General features: G+C 37.2%; 1 protein-coding gene across 1 annotated transcript in view; it reads right to left on the bottom strand.

The window, feature by feature from the left end:
• Positions 1–300: 300 nt before the first annotated feature.
• LOC112583539 (histone H2B 1/2-like) overlaps positions 301–17762 on the bottom strand; it is a 627552-nt gene continuing 610090 nt past the window's right edge. The window contains exons 5-6 of the transcript XR_006640853.1: positions 8941–9011; positions 301–501 (exon numbers count right to left, since the gene is read on the bottom strand). The gene's annotated coding sequence lies outside the window, so the exon portion shown is untranslated. The remainder of the gene's footprint in view (positions 502–8940; positions 9012–17762) is intronic.

Below are 17762 nucleotides of genomic sequence, written 5' to 3'. Positions count from 1 at the left end.
GCTGTCTTCTTAAATGTTGCCTGAAGTTACAAGACTTTATTAATGTATATGAAAAATTTCCTACACATTCCATACATGGAAGTGCTGATGATAGGACATTTTTATGGATGGGTCTCAAAATAATCATTTTATAGAAAAGGAAGCTAAGGATCAATAAGATTAAGTATCTTTATCACAAGCTGATTAGCAGATAAATGGGCCTGGAATTCTCATTTGCTCTTTCCTTGTTTGTATTTCCACCACAGCAGATTTTTTCCCAGTCTTTCTTGATCTTAAGAATTGTTTAGGGTACTTACCTAAAAATGAAAATTTAAAAACAAAAATTTCCAAACACTGTTCCAGAAGACTGTGAGTCAGTAAATCTAGGATGAGCCTTAGGAGTTTTCGTTTTTCACAAGCATCCTGAGTGATTCTTACATTCAGGCAAATTTGAAGATCATTGCCTTTGATTATTTTAATGACTATATTATTTGCTTCTGCTACAATATGGATGATTTGTTGCTGAAAAAAAAAAAGTGACAATTTCAATCAAAGTACAACAACTCTCTCACTACTCCCATCAGTTCAGTTCAGTAGCTCAGTCATGTCCGACTCTTTGCCACCCCATGAATCGCAGCATGCCAGGCCTCCCTGTCCATCACCAACTCCCAGAGTTCACTCAGACTCACGTCCATCGAGTCAGTGATGCCATCCAGCCATCTCATCCTCTGTCATCCCCTTCTCCTCCTGCCCCCAATCCCTCCCAGCATCAGAGTCTTTTCCAATGAGTCAACTTTTCGCATGAGGTGGCCAAGGTACTGGAGTTCAGCTTTAGCATCATTCCTTCCAAAGAATCCCAGGGCTGATCTCCTTCAGAATGGAATGGTTGGATCTCCTTGCAGTCCAAGGGACTCTCAAGAGTCTTCTCCAACACCACAGTTCAAAAGCATCAATTCTTCGGCGCTCAGCCTTCTTCACAGTTCAACTCTCACATTCAAATATGACCACAGGAAAAACCATAGCCTTGACTAGATGGACCTTTGTTGGCAAAGTAATATCTCTGCTTTTCAATATGCTATCTAGGTTGGTCATAACTTTCCTTCCAAAGAGTAAGAGTCTTTTAATTTCATGGCTGCGGTCACCATCTACAGTGATTTTGGAGCCCCAAAAAATAAAGTCTGACACTGTTTCCACTGTTCCCCCATCTATTTCCCATGAAGTGATGGGACCAGATGCTATATGTGGGAAAAAAAAAATCCTTTCTGTTTTAAATAACTTTTACCCATTTAGAAATTAATAAGATGTACTGGAAAACCCCATGGACAGAGGAACATGGTGGGCTACAGCTCATGGGGTCTCAAAGAGTTGGACACAACTTAGCAACTAAATAGCAACAACAAAGATGTCCTTATCATACATTTGAGATTTGAATTTAGTGTAATAACAAAACGTCTATACTTAGCCTGGTCTCATAGACCATGAGGACCCCTAAACAGCCTTTTCTTATCATTCCTTGACATCTTTTCATTTGATAACTCACACAATGTTGCCACTTAAGCCCCAAGTGTACTAAGTCACACAGCAAACTCTGCAATCATCCATAGATGCTATACATCTGAAAGTTGACCCTTTCCTGTTCCTACCTCTAACTATGTATCCCCATCTTTCCAGATGCCATCTACTTTTTCCATACAGCTTAGTCACTGAAAACTCCAATTTCTCAACTCCCATTGTTTTGTTTCCCATCCGAACGTCTCTGCACTATACTCTAGCTATAGGAAAGAAAAGCCCCTGATGCTGGGAAAGATTGAAGGCAGGAAGAGAAGGGGATAACAGAGGACGAAATGGTTGGATGGTGTCACCGACTCAATGGACATGAGTTTGAGCGAGCTCTGGGAGATGGTGAAGGACAGGGAAGCCTGGCGTGCTGCAGTCCAGGGGGTCGCAAAGAGTCAGACACGACTGAGTGATTGAACAACAAATACTCTAGCTACACTGGCCCCTTTTCAGATCCCTGGACCTGACAAGCTCCTTTCTCTATCTAGAGCATTCTTCTGTCAGCTTTCATATAGCTTTCTCTGCAAATTTCAGGAGGAATTTTTCATGACCTCCTACCTATGGGAGTTGACCGCATCCTCCACTCATTATCTTCTTGGCATTCTACTGTTCCTCGTCACAGCTCTAACAACCTGTACCTAGACCCACCCCCCTCCCCCCGCTACCTTTTTTTTATTGTTCTATTTCTGACATGTAACATAATGTCTAGGTTTTACTAGTTAGCTAATATGTTAACATAGATATTTTCACACTAGCCTGTTACTACTCTCATATTGTTTGTCTTAGAAAACAAGGATCATTTAGAAAGAAGATGGAATGTCTCAGAAACTATTTGCTAGAACAAGCAATCTGATCTCAAAAAATGAGAAAAAAGACAAATGAATACCTTGTTTATCAACCAGGAAGAGCTAATCTTAAAATGGCTCGGGATGTTTAACCTCTGTAATTTATTTTAAAATACTATATTTATTTTAGTTGCTATTCCATTAGATGTTCAAATCATTTTCACCTATCTCAAACATATTGTACAGTGACTCATCAGACATCTGTGGCAAGTAAATATGCAGTGTATTTTTAGAGTAGCAAATATGTGTGTATGCAAAATTAAACCTGATCTGGAAAAAAAAAAATAAATTCTTCAGCTCTGACCACTATTGTCCTATTTTCATCCTTAGAACCCAAGTTTCCATTGTACAATTTTCAGATCACTTCCCACCTTTAAATGCCAGAATTAATAGGAAATTGTTCTTCTTTTTTTTTCTATATACTATTTGGCTAGAGGAGCCCTTCTGAAATGAATGTTGAATGCTGTTAAGCCCTATTTATGGCTTTAATAGCTTTGCATTAATGAAAAAATCAGATACCTTTTATAGACCCACCTCAGGGGTTCATCGAGAAGATGTTCTATTGATGTGAAAGAGAGTCAGATTGATTTCTGCCAAAGATGAGAAAGTAGTAAAAAGGCTTAAACTGCATAGGGATAATGAAATGGCTTATTTTATCACAAATATTCACTGCACAAGTTTTCTTCTTATTTCTTCTAATGGCTGTCCCCTGCTTTTCATATAGCTCAAATCCTGATGTCTAAACTGTTATGTGTACCAACAGAAAGAGGGAATGAACAGAATCTCAGAACATTTTAGTGAGAAGAGAGTTAAACTCAGAAATATTCCTGCATTTTGATCTGTATGTGCAGGGTTATATGAATAATCAGAAAGTTTACTTTTTATGAGTTAGACTTTCTGGAACAATTAATCAAGATCTTAATCACTACATTTGTAAAAGTAAAGTTAGATGTGGAGGCTAAGAACTTTCTAGCACAGAACTGTATGTTTTTTCCCCTCTTCCTTTTAAAGTATCACGAATTCCCAAGCTGTTGACATTTGCTAAATCTGGTGATGAATAGTCTTCAAAAATAGGTTATGTTTCATTTATTTTCCAAATATTTTCCATTTCAGTAGGTTTCCATGAAGTGAAAACATTTACCATAATGGATGAATTTCATCAGACTGCTTTAACAGTGTTCTAAATGAACAGAGTAAAAAGTACTGCAAAAATACAGTAAAAAGAAGTTAGCCTCTTTTCAAAGAAAAGTGCTAGAATTTAAAGCCCAGCCTTATTCTGCAAATTGGACAGTATCCCAGGTATTTTGCTGAGTGAATGAGTGCAGCAGAGAAGTCAGAAACAAAAGATAAATCTGGAGTGGATTCAGCTGGATTAGATCCAGCTAGCCTAGGTTTGGTTATAAAAGCAAGACCACCAAGGCCAGTGGAGTTTTCAATGAAACTGACACATAGGCCAGGAGTTATGCTATTGCCTAGGTAGAACCAGTATTGATAAAAGGTGCCTTGGGGCAAGACAGAGAATGGAAGAATCAGAAACTAATGACTCAGGTTCAAACATGAGATCACAAGATGAAACCAAAACCAACTTGAGCAAGAAGAAACAGGCAGGAAGAGAGTGATAAGCACCAGGCAGGACATGTGCATGTAATTAAGTCAGAGATGTGTGTGTCTTCTGATTCATGAAGACAGGAAGGAGAGAAAACTCAGCAGCAAGTCATGGGGAATTGTATTTTGATTTGAATATAAGCTGTCATCACAATCAATGAATACAATTAGTCGTTCTCATCAGTTTGTATGCACAGCCTCTTAAACGTGTTAGGTGCTCCACGCTGCTGCTGCTGCTAAGTCACTTCAGTCATGTCCGACTCTGTGTGACCCCATAGACGGCAGTCCACCGGGCTCCCTCGTCCCTGGGATTCTCCAGGCAAGAACACTGGAGTGGGTTGCCATTTCCTTCTCCAATGCATGAAAGTGAAAAGTGAAAGTGACCTCACTCAGTCGTGTCTGACTCTTCGCGACACCATGGACTGTAGCCTATCAAGCTCCTCTGTCCATTGGATTTTCCAGGCAAGAGTACTGGAGTGGGGTGCCATATATACAGCTGCAAAAATGAAGATCTCTATTACTGGCATGGAATAATTGTCCAGATTGATTTTTAAGTGCAAAAGGCAAAGTACAAAAGAATATAGCATATAGCCTTTCTTACAGAAAGAGGTAAGACAATATCAATATATCTGCTCATTTGTACAAACAGTAATTCAGGAAATAAAACTAAGAAACAATTGAGATGGGGTGAGGGGATGAGAATGGGAACGAATTAGAAAAGAAAGAAAGGAAGAGAAACTTCTTTGAGTATCCTTGTATGTATAGTTCTGTATATTAGAGTCATAGCAATATTTCATAAACAGAACCAATAAATAATTTAAATACAAACTGGATATAGGGGAAGGACTGAAAATGAAATACAAAAATAACAAATGAACCTAATCCTATTATAAAATAATAAATAGCCTCACTGCAGGGGTCAGAGGAAAAGAAAAAACAACTAACTTCATTAAAAACATATTTTCACAAGCCACTGTAATGCTCAAGGAAAAAAGAGAACTATATACAAATACAATACTTCAGTTGCTAAATTTGATTTCATTGGAGTATGAATTAGAAATTCTGCAACTATCATATGTCAATATATCTGATAGTAATAGATTGTAGGTTATAAGACTCAAGTTTCTCACTATCAGAGAAAGGCATTACAAACAAGGAAGGGGAAGGCTAGAATCAACTGCTGCTGCTGCTGCTGCTAAGTCGCTTCAGTCGTGTCCGACTCTGTGCGACCCCATAGACGGCAGCCCATCAGGCTCCCCCGACCCTGGGATTCTCCAGGCAAGAACACTGGAGTGGGCTGCCATTTCCTTCTCCAATGCAGGAAAGTGAAAAGTGAAAGTAAAGTTGCTCAGTCATGTCTGACTCTTAGTGACCCCATGGACTGCAGCCTACCAGGCTCCTCCATCCATGGAAGTTTCCAGGCAAGAGTACTGAAGTGGGGTGCCATTGCCTTCTCCTAGAATCAACTATGTGATTTTAAATTAAAGTGGAACTGTTGATTGGAACCGATGGATTTTATTAGAAATAATGTGAATTGATAAAAAAATAGATGTAGATGTACATATACATGGGTTACTGCACATACAAATATTTTCTATATTCACTGAGATGATGTAATAGCAATGACATCCCTAGAGCAATAAGGACACTATGCCTAGATCTTGGTTTCTACAAGCAATTATCCAAAAGAAGCAAAAGCACTTGAAAAATTACTGATTCTAGGACTAGGAAATTCCTGGGGAAGTATAAGATGAGCTTGGAACACCTTATAGTTCTGAAAAGTAAGGAAGTGTTAAAAAAAAAAGATGAAGGTCACAGAAGCCAACTTAAATTGTTTCCAACAGCTAATGCTGAAATAATTTAAGGAAAAAAAGAAAAACTAAATAGTAATAAGTAATGGATAATAGCATATCAAATAAAATAAATCACCATGAGACTATATTATATAAAAAGATGTATAAACAAATAAATGGGGTAAAAGGGGTATCTATTTCTTATACTGGGTTTACAATTACTGAATGTAGAGGTGGTAATGGTGATTGGTGATGGACAGGGAAGCCTGGCATGCTGTAGTCCATGGGGTCGCAAAGAATTGGACATGACTGAGCAACTGAAATGAAGCTAAACTGAAGCTGAAGCTGCAGGAGGAATGATAGAAATTTGCCATTTGGTGAACATTTTAGTCATAGGTATGATAGGTAGGAGTCATCAATTAATGCTAAAATTACTGAGTGAAAGTATGATGAGAAACACAATATTTGCATAGTCTGAAAGTATCTCTCCACAACATATTTACTACTTACAAAAAAAAAAAAAAATTAGAAATTTTGCAGTGGAGAAACCTGGCAAAAATCTCTAACTGACATCATCAGAAATAAGACATAGCCTCAATTCCTGAACATTTTCTTAAACTCTGTAGCCATTTATCTGAAAACTTAGAAAGCGTCACTTCCTATGTTAGAAACAGAAACACCACTTCCATTAGTAGTGATTTTCCTCCTTTTGACTTTTGAGGCACAGCATTCCATAGAATGTGTCCTGTGAAACGAAATAATGTTATGGACTTGCTTACAGTTTCAGTCTGACAATAAAGAAATGCTCTGGTTTAACATCTTCTGTGTTTACTGGTAGAATCTAGACTAGAAGCTGTGATTTAGACAGTTTTGACTAAATGACAGTCCTTCTCTGTTTAGTGAAAGAGATAATCTGATCACTGAATGGACCTTGACTACTATTAGGGTGACAGATGTTACCAGCTGTTTTTATTGTATCACTCCTATCACAACTTCAATGGCTAAGTAAGAGAACCTAACCTCTACCTGCACAGAGTTTTGGGACATCTTCTAGGATACTCCTCTCCATAGCCATAAGCCAAATGTATTTCCCCCAAATTATTCTGCAGAGTACCAGTTTTAAGGGATGTTAAATGGTGTTCAATAAAGGGAGAGGGGAGGAAATTTGAAAATATACCCATACTAACAGACAAAAGGTATTTGACTGTTACTGTAAAAACAAACCAAACCAATTTAAATTGCTCTCTCTACTAGTGAGTTCTTACTTTAGATACATAAGTTAAGATGTAATTCCTGAAGATTATATCTGACCACATTAAACAAAGAATTGGTTACATTTAGGAAAAAGTGAGTTAAGTTGTATCTTTAACACATGAATTGTCAAAGTTTGAATTGTCTTCGAATTAAATTATGTATTTTCAAGAGGGAAAAAATAGTGTGCAGCTTTTTCACAAACGTTTTTGACCTCATTATCCTGTTATCTACCCTTTTTCCTGGAATATTTTAAGAACTAGCATTTTGTGCAACACTCTCAGGATACAGGATTTTAAGGAACCATAAATTAATCACAAAGTCATCTTCAACTCTAAGAAGTATCAAGAGATAAATAAAGTCTTTGTGCTTAGAGTTGTGCTAGGAAATTAAAGTGTACACTTACATAGCGATAAAGAATCAAATAATAAAACAATCCTAAAATGCCCAGTGGTTCAGATGGTCATTTCCACAGTGAATATCACATAGGTTAGGATCAATAGAGGAGGCAAAGGAGCAGAGACTGGTGCTGAGCTGTGATGTGTGAGTAGGCTTTGCACAGGTAGCAAGCAGAACCGCACAGAGTGCTCCACACACAGTAGGTGTTTATTAAGCGTTTGTTAATTAACCAACTAGCCTGACCTGTATGACCCTCAGAGATAGCATGGGCTAGCTCAAACTAGAGAGCAGGCACTAGTAAACATTCCATCTGCAGTGACGCAATGGATGTGCCTTTGCAGGAAAATCATTAGGGCCCTCTTAGAAGAGATTGCACACTTTCTTTAGCAACCTGAAGTGAGACCCAGTCAGACTGTTATGCTTATCCTAGAATTCTGCCTTCAGAGATGAAAACTTGGCTGAGATGGTAGAGGGTACAATATATCATCCCCACCTGTCTCAAAGAGCATATATGAATATCTTCCTCCTGAGGAAGAACTAGCCCATTAAGTTATGACTGTCACCACTCCCTGCACTCACTTTCCACTCAGTCAAAAATACTGGCTAAGCAAGATCACAGAAGCAAGGCGCTATGACAAGCATTGTAATATGGAAGGTGGGAACACTTATATCAACTTACCTAGAATAAAGGGAGCCAATATAAACTTTGTTAAAGTCTTCTTAAGCACATGATCCATATCTAACCCATCTCTGTATTACATTACCACACAATAAATGCACTGTGGAAGAGTGTATTATCTCTTTCAGTAAGTAACTATCTTTACCTAGATAGAACATGGTTTAAAGATACCGATGTCTAATGCCTAATCACATAATCATGCCATGTATTCATATTTAGATTAGTTTTCTTTTTCTTAAAGAATATCACCTTTTTGATAAAATATGAAAGTCCTCTGCATCAAAATTCAATGCTGCATCAAGCTGCCACTACACTTATGAGAAGACTCAATTTGATTCACAAATGACTTGGAATTTCCTTGAAGATACTTTGATATTTGCCTTATGATGTCAGATTTCACAATAACCTTTTATTTTTAAATGCAGTGTCATGAGAAGATAAAAAATCTCCACATATTAAGTGGTATTGATACAAGCACAAATTGATAAAAGAGTCCAGTTGTCTTCTTTACTCTTGAATTCTTAACTCAGGTACCTACATACAGATATAAATTCCTAAATATTACATCTGATTGCATTCAACAAAGGGTAGGTAATCTACAGAACGATTTCCTTTGACCCTTTTAAAAACTGCATGAATTTATTGAGGATTCTCTGTAATTCTTGATGATGTATCTAGTATTATCAACTACAAGATATTATTGAATATTTTTTCATCAATTATTTTGTATATGCCCTTTCACAAATCTTAGGTCCTTCATTATCAATAAACAAACCTGTCGAGATAAGGACTTTTCATTAAAAGTGAGAAATGAGTGGTATAAATTACTTACTTGTCATTGTCCAGATCCTTCTATGAGAACAGGGATCTTTGTTTGTCTTGTTCGACACTGAATTCCATCTCCTAGGGTACACGTAAAATAAATACCACTTCAATGTATAAATGAATGAACAAATAATAAGTTGCACCAAGGAAATATCTGTATACCTAAAAAATGTAAGTAGGTAAAATGTAACTTAGCAGGACCCTACAGGGCCATCCTGGGTCAGATATCTCCCATATCCTCTGCTATAGCTCCTCTCTGCAATATCTAGATAATAGTCTCTGACGCACATGTCCTGACTCATTTTATAGATACTAAAGTGTTAGTCATTCAGTCATGTCTGACTTTGCAACCCTATGGAATGTAGCCCGCCAGGCTCCTCTGTCCATTGGATCTTCCAGGCAAGAATTCTGGAGTGGGTCACCATGCTCTCCTCTTGGGGATCTTCCTGACCTAGGGATCAAACCTGCGTCTCCTGTATTACAGGAGGATTCTTTACTGTCTGAGCCATCACATGGAAGAAGTTATTATAACTACTTGATGATCATGAGCCCCCAGACCTATTGGCACCTAAGGATTGAAAATATTAACCACCCTGTTACCTCAACATAACCAATCAGAGGACTGTGATTCTCCTCTCTCACCTGGCTTTTAAAATGTTTTGCTGAAACCCTTTAGGGAGTCTGGGGTATTTTGGAGTTTGAGCCACCTCTGACATTTGGGTGTGTTTCGCTTCATTGTGCATTGAGCACATGAATTTACATTCAATAACAGTTACTATAAATGGAAAGGTACCTAAGATAAATGGAAAGGCACCTGAGATTTTCATGAGTTCTTAATTCAGTTCCTTAACCACCCCTGGTAGACATGGGAAAAATTAGGAGAGTTTTTAGAATCTCCTCAATGTTCTCCTGTGCCCAAATAGGTTTCACTTCCAGAAGACCCCAGATGGTACTGGTGGTAAAGAACCCACTTGCCGATGCAAGAGACTTAAAAGATGCACAGCTTTGATCCCACAGTCGGAAAGATCCCCTGGAGGAGGGCATGGCAACCCACTCCAGCATTCTTGCCTGGAGAATCCCATGGACAGAGGAGTCTCTGTCTCTGAGTCCATAGAGTCTCAAAGAGTCAGACATGACTGAGGCAACTTAGCATGAATGCAAGCCAGAAGACCCACATTTAGTCTGGAGCTTTGAAAGCTATAAGCAGAAGCTGTTCACACTATGTGGGCCAGGACTGAGAGCTCCCTGCAATTTTAATTCTGCCAATCTACAAAGCATTTGTCTACACAGTACAACAATGGATTCTTTCCAGATGCTGCTCGCCCAAGGACAAGAGAACTCCATCTACAGTGTTCACTGTTTGACTCCAGTCTTTGAAACTGTCTTGGAAACTGCATCTTAAAACTGTACACAAGCTCCCACTGTTATTACTTTTTTGGTCAGAGCCCAAGCTATCACTACCCAATCAAGTTCTCACCTTATTCATGTTCAATACTTTCAACTTAGCCCTCACTAAGATCCTTTAACCTATACTCTATATCCTTAGCCCACACAAGAGCCCAACTGATTCTGACTTAGGAAGGAAGGAGAGACATTGGAATCCAGAGAGCAGCATCCACTCCCTCAGTCACAGCCTCTTCCTTTTCAGGAGGAACCCTCCCGCCACCCCCCACAACTCCAAAAGCTACAGAGTACTCTGGAAGGCTTCCTAGGCCCTGGGACTTTGCCAGCCCAAAAAATAAAAATAAAGTGAGAATAAAAACATGACATTAGAATCTAGACATCAAAATGTACTTCTCTGAGTTAAGCACACATTCTCCAGAAAGTTTGTTTAAATCTAAACAGCACAAGGAATCTTGAAGATGAAAAAAATACAAAAACAAAAATTAACAAACAAAAAATTATATCTTTATTTCAAAGAAACTATCAGTCACAGAGATTCCTTTCAAGGAAGAAAGCAACTAACATGGGAATAGATAACTGGGCATCCAGGAAGTAAGAGACCCTAGAAGAGAAATGAAAAAGACACAGAGAGAGAGATAGAAGGACTCCAAAACCTAACTTTCCTTATCATACATTTTTTCCCTTGAGTTTATATATGTGCAGAATTTGAATGCACCCAAAGCCTTTAGAAGATATTAGCATATCTTTTAAGCCCCAATTCTATTCCAAGCAAAGTTTACTGACTTAAAAGTACACTATTTAATTTTATTTGGAGCAGAAGAAGACAGACCTTTAATGGTTCTATTTGTGATAATAATCTGGAAAAAAGAAACAATATTTTGCCATATTTGTATTTTTTATGAAGTCTAACTAAAGCCTATGAGTCAAATAATATAGAACCTCTTTTTCATATATTTTTCTGCCTCCTGAATATATAAAACTCCACTTCACTAAAGACAGCAAATCCATCTTTATGACATAAAATGTGACTTCTCATAATGGCAAAAGAAAATAGTATATACATCATTTAAAAATAAAATGAGAAAATCTTTATATGAGCAATAAATATAATAAACATGCTTAAATGTAAATGTAAAACACAAACCTCAGACAATGAGTCTACATGAACACTCTGATATTTAGACATTTGTCAGGCAGTCTTCTTCTGTTTTGACAGCTAAATGAATGTTATATATAGAGGGACTCTCTTTGGAAGATAGACTTCCGTGCCTGGTTTCTTTCACTCTGAATACAACAGTAAGACATTTCAATGTGTGGGAAACAGCTATGGTACAGAGAGTTGGAAAACATTCAGGCTTGAAGAACCAAAACAGTAAATTACTCGCAAAATCCAATATGCTCATCCATAATGATTTCTTCTCTATTTAAAACACATTTTCAAAGCCTAGGACAACTCAACCTGTACAGTTAACAAAATGCCATTTGCCTCTGACCATCTTATAAATGAGCTTAAGAAGAAGGAATACATAATCTAAATGTTAACCATTTTTAGCTCTAGGAGGTGTCTTTCCCACCCCATCCCCCCATTCCTAGGACTCAGACATGAGACAAAAATTAACTGCAATCATATCTTTATAGCATCTGTAGTCTTTCCTCTTTTTTTTTTTTTTTTTGTTCCTGCTTTGTATAAAACTGTAAGGGCAGAAACCATCAATTCAAACTTCTACCTGAATGAAATGATCCCTTCCCCAAAAAAATTAAAAAATAAATTATTCCCCAAATCTTGGCCTTAATTTGATTAATATTCTTAGCATGGATTTCATTATATCCAGCTGGAAATTATCTTTGAGATATGTGGATATGACTAATGTGTGTGATTTTTTAATTTGGGGAAACAAAAGGACAATGTTGTTGATGATTCATCACTTACGGCAAAACTTTGCCAATTTATTCCTTTTATAATTCTTAGGAGACCAGGGCTGTAAACAAGTGTGTCTTCTTCTCCCATACTCTGCTCATATTCTCCTTTCGAGGAGAGCATGTTTGAATTATTCTACCCAGAGAGAAGTGTACTTAACATATCTTCTTTCACTTTTGGTTATGTCTAGTGACAATTAATGGAATGAATATTTTTAAGTAGAATAGAGTAAGAATTCTTGAGAAAGGAGAAACATAACAAAAGTAAGAAACTTGAGAAACTTTAACACTTTGGCAATATTAGTTTTGTTAGCATTGTGCCAGAAAGCATTCTAATACACTGGACAGTATTAGAGTTCTTATAGAGAGCATGAAGAAAAACTCATAATGAAATCTGGAATATGTTTTAGTTTTAGAATTTTACTGATTTATAAACATAATGGACATTGCAAATATCACACTGATTTTTTTTTTCAAATCTGACCAAAAAAAGTGAACTATTAAGAAATGTTGGTAGAGTAAAAGACCACACTTTAAGAAAACGAATTATATCCTGTCTCAAAAAAAAAACAAAAAGAAACCAAAACAGTGCGTTCACAATAAGCTCCTTTCAACATACTTAACTTAGAAAACAAAACCTTACAGCCCTCAATGTTCTAATTGGAGTAAGCTCTTTATAGAGAATTATATATAATCTTTCATGACTTATACATTTTTAAATGATTATAAACAAAAATGAGAAAAAAAATAGTTCTTAAAATATATGAAAATGCAAATTATCTCCCAGATTATAGTACTAAACATAGTTACTTTCTTTCCATCTAAGTCATACTTTTCACTCTTTTCACAAATGCATTTAAAACTTCTACACTTACTTCATTTAGATATTTCTTTAAATGATGCAGACAATCTAAGGACATCCAAGCGCTGTAATGAAGATATGACACAATGGAACAAAAAAGTGGAAAAAATGGCCTAAAGTCTCAAGTAGATACTTTACAAAAGAAAATATACAAAAGGCTAATGATCAAATAAAAAGGTGGTAAATTTCATTAGTAATCACTGAAATGCCAATTATAACATTTTGGTATAACTATATATAAACCTTCCAGAATGTCTAAAATGAAAAAGACAGATATCACCAAGTTTCAGCCAAGATATGCGTAAATGAGTACAACATTTTGGGAAACTTTTTGGCAGTACCTTCTAAAGCTGAACAACAACACTCTATGACCCAGCAATTATCACTCTAGATGTAAAATGATCAGAACTTCATTCTACATACAAAAACATTTAAAAAAAATTCAAAGCAGCACTGTTAGTAAATGTCTCAACTGGAATCTGCCAAAACACCTGTCAATCATAGAACAAGTGTATCCAATAGTGGCATATTCATATGGGGAAAGGGCGTACAGCAATGAAAATGAAGGAACTACAGCATACACCAATGTAAGTGGATTTCACAGATGACGTTCAGCTAAAGAGGTCAGACATAGGAGTGTCTACATGAATCCATTATATAAAGCTTATAAAACCAAGTAAGCCTAATCTGTGATTTTACAAGTCAAAAAGTAGTTAACCCTGTCAGGGACAGTGATGGGAGGAGGCACAAGAGGTCTTCTGGTGTGCTGTTCTGTTTTTTTATCTGAGTACTAGTAATAAGAGTGTGTGCACCTGAAAATTTATGCATACACTTATGATTTGGGAAGAAGGAAAGCTATCTTCAATAAAAACTTTACATTGAAAAGTAATTGTTATAAGTGCCCAGATGAGGACGTATGCCTGGAAGGGATCTAGTAATGTGCTTAAACTGAATATATACCATACTCATGGGTATGTATTTGAAAAAAAAAATTAATTTTAATCTTTTAGGACATTTTGAGGATCCAGCTAAAAGGAAGTTGAGTTGCATCTATTAATTCATTCTGCATTCGATAATAGGATAGATTATGTAGTTTGCAACCACTTCTATAGAGGTTACATTATCGGTTGCTGTCCTTGTAGAGGAATGACTTCTAGGAATTCTCTGAGGGTCCTTTGGTGTGTGAGAGAATACAGATAAAACAAAGTGTCCACAACCCTCAGCACTGGAAATATTAGGTAAATAGATGAGAAATACTTTTCAAATGCAGAGACCAAAAACTATTCTATAAAAATCCTTCCAAGAAATACATATGTAAAATGTAAGTTGAAGATGTATTTATTTGGGGTGTTTCATTAAGATGGAGGCCACCTCCTGTCAGAAATATACTTTCCAAGGCAGAATATATAATTATAAAAGCATAATTTTTATAGGAATCAGACAAAGTAGAATTGTTCAATACCCGTGTTTGCAGGAAATAAGCTTACAGCAGTACAAAACATAAGTGGTCAGTTTCACGTAAGGCAGTACTGAAACATGGCTTCAATTGTTTCTAATATTCTCTGACTAACGACATAGGCAAATAAGGTGAAATTTTCTAAAATGCTCATAAATTTTGTTGACTAAGCACATAATGAAAAGCATGATGTACTTGGGTTTCAATTAAAATTAAAGAGGGCAACAATTTAAATTTGAAGCCTTTAACTGGTAATTTGCATGGTCCTTAATGATATGATTTGGAGACTAGAAATGCCAATCGCGGAAGGTCATGGCCCAGCAATCTAAGTGTTATAGCTGCAGAGAAGCCAGTTCTGTGCAGGCATCTTCACTCACTTGCTGTATTATTGGTTTTGGTGACTATTTACAATGATTACCTCCATGGCATCACTTCCACCCTCTGCCCCTTTAGTGAAGAGAAGTGTAAAGAGCTTCACATTGCTCTCCAGGGCATGCATTCCAGATTCTGAAAACACAGCCACTTCTTAGATTTATCTCTTAGGAATGACATCAGTCCATATTCTGTGTACAGACCCCCTCATTTCCAGATTCCTCCAGGGAAAAAAAAAAAGCAAGATTGCTTCTTGTTAAAATTTTTCTTTTTCAGCTTAAGTAGTTTTGACACCTTCCCCAGCAGTAACCATCCCTCCTTGAAAAGAATACAAACAATATACAACCACATTATAGCATTGTTTTGTTTACATTTAAAAGTTTTATTTTAAACAAATCTTTGTCTATATCTGTGTCTATGGGTGTGTGTGTGTGTGTGTGTGTGAAAGTTGCTTAGTCATGTTGGACTCTTTGCAACCCCATGGACTATACGGTCCGTGGAATTCTCCAGGCCAGAATACTGGAGTGAGTAGCCTTTCCCTTCTCCAGGGGATCTTCCCAACCCAGGGATCAAACCCAGGTCTCCCACATTGCAGGTGGATTCTTTACCAGCTGAGACACCAGAGAAGCTCAACATATCCAGGTCCAGGAACACTAATGGTTTCCTTCATCCCTCCTTTTCTCTCATTGCACATAGAGGGAAAAAAGTAAAGGGGAACAGTTTTTAAGTACTCTTATCACATGTAATATATTTAATCCTTACAATAATCTCTGAAAATATGCATTGTTGTAGGTCAGGACTTGAAGGACAGGCGTTTAAGAAGTAAACATTATTTTACAGTTCTAAATTTAGAACCAAAAGCCACTGTTTTTTCTCTAATTAAGGGAGAAGTAACACAGGGCAGGCAGACTCTCCAGCATTGAGAAAAATAAGAGGAAGCTATCTGCCCTCCCTCCACTGGTTCACTCACCCTGGGCTGAGGTTAGAGGGTGCTCTATAATTTAAAGAAAAGGAATGCACTAGAGTCTTCCCAGTGGTGCCAGCGGCAAGATGGCCCAGGGGCCCCGTCTCCTGCTATTCACAGTGACAGTAACAGTATTTTACTTGCAAGATTATTAGAAAAGACAGTGAAAACAGTGCTGCAATGAACACTGGCATACACTGTTTAGAATAGCCAGGACATGGAAGCAACTTAGGTGTCCATCGGCAGATGAATGGATAAGAAAGCTGTGGTACATATACACAATGGAATATTACTCAGCTATTAAAAGAATGCATTTGAATCAGTTCTAATGAGGTGGATGAAACTGGAGCCTATTATACATAGTGAAGTAAGTCAGGAAAAAAAAACAAAACAAAACACCAATACAGTATAGTAACACATATATATGGAATTTAGAAAGATGGTAACGATGACCCTATATGTGAGACAGCAAAAGAGACACAGATGTAAAGAACAGACTTTTGGACTCTTTGGGAGAAGGTGAGGGTGGGATGATTTGAGAGAATAGCATTGAAACATGTATATCACCATCTGTGAAATAGATCGCCAGTTCAGGTTTGATGCATGAGACAGAGTGCTCAGGATGGGGGATACATGTACACCCATGGCTGATTCATGTGAATGTATGGCAAAAACCACTATGATATTGTAAAGTAATTAGCCTCCACTAAAATAAATAAACTAATTTACAAAAAAAAAAAAATACAGTGTACTTCCACTTAGGCACTCCTCCTCTCTCTTGGATCTTGCACTCTGGGGAAACAGAACTGTCATGCTGTGAGAAGCAGGGTGGTAGAAGAGCCAGAAGGTGAGAAATGGAAGCCCCCTACTGACAGCCAAAGGCGGGAGCACTGAAGTCAATCCTCCAACCCAGCCAAGGCTTCACAGGACTGCAGCCCTTGTTGGCAGCTTGATTGCAATTTTTATTCAGGCAATGCAGTATCTGCCACTGTGGATAGTTTTTTTTTTTTTTTTTTTTTTTCCCCTAGTCACAGAAGAATTTCCTTTTCCTTAGGGAGGAGGTTAAAATTCCTGAAATCTGCTCATACAGAACTGAGAGCTGTTCTTTTTTCTTTTTTTAAGAAGCTGAAGATAACTGATAATGTAAAATGATGTATTTGGAGACAAGTATATACTTGTGAAGCTTCCCACTAGGGAAGCCACTATATACTTGTGAAACCATCATTACCATCAACGTCATAAATTTATCCATGACCTCTAAATGTTCCCTCAGGCCCTCTTTGTTTTTTGTTTGTTTGTTTTGTTTTTCCCCTCTGTGATAAGATCACTGAACATAAGATACACCCTTTTAGCAAATTTTTAATTATATCATATGGTATTGTTAACCATAGACCTTATTTATACACTGGACATCCAAAACTTAAAGATCTTATAGAGTAAACACTGTACCCCTTTGACCAACACCTCCTTGTTCCCACCTTTCACCTCGTTCCTGGCTTGACTATTTTAGATTTCACATACAAATGAGATGATGCAGTATCTGTGTTTCTGAGTCTTGACTTATTCTTTCAATTAGCATAATCTCCTTCAGGTTCATCCATGTTGTTGTAAACGACAAGATTTCTTTCTTTTTTAAGGCTCAGTAGTATTCTGTTGTGTGTATTAATATATATATATATATGTGTGTGTGTGTGTGTGTGTGTGTGTGTGTGTGTGCTAGGTCACTCTAGACATACTCACTGTGTCTGACTCAGTATGACCCTATGGCCTGTAGCCCACCAGACTCCTCTGTCCATGGGATTCTCCAGACAAGAATACTAGAGTGGGTTGCCATGCCTTCCTCCAGGAGATTAT

Source organism: Bubalus bubalis, chromosome 3 (genome assembly GCF_019923935.1).
Source record: "Bubalus bubalis isolate 160015118507 breed Murrah chromosome 3, NDDB_SH_1, whole genome shotgun sequence".
Lineage (NCBI taxonomy): Eukaryota > Metazoa > Chordata > Mammalia > Artiodactyla > Bovidae > Bubalus > Bubalus bubalis.
This window is presented reverse-complemented; position numbering and strand designations above follow the sequence as displayed.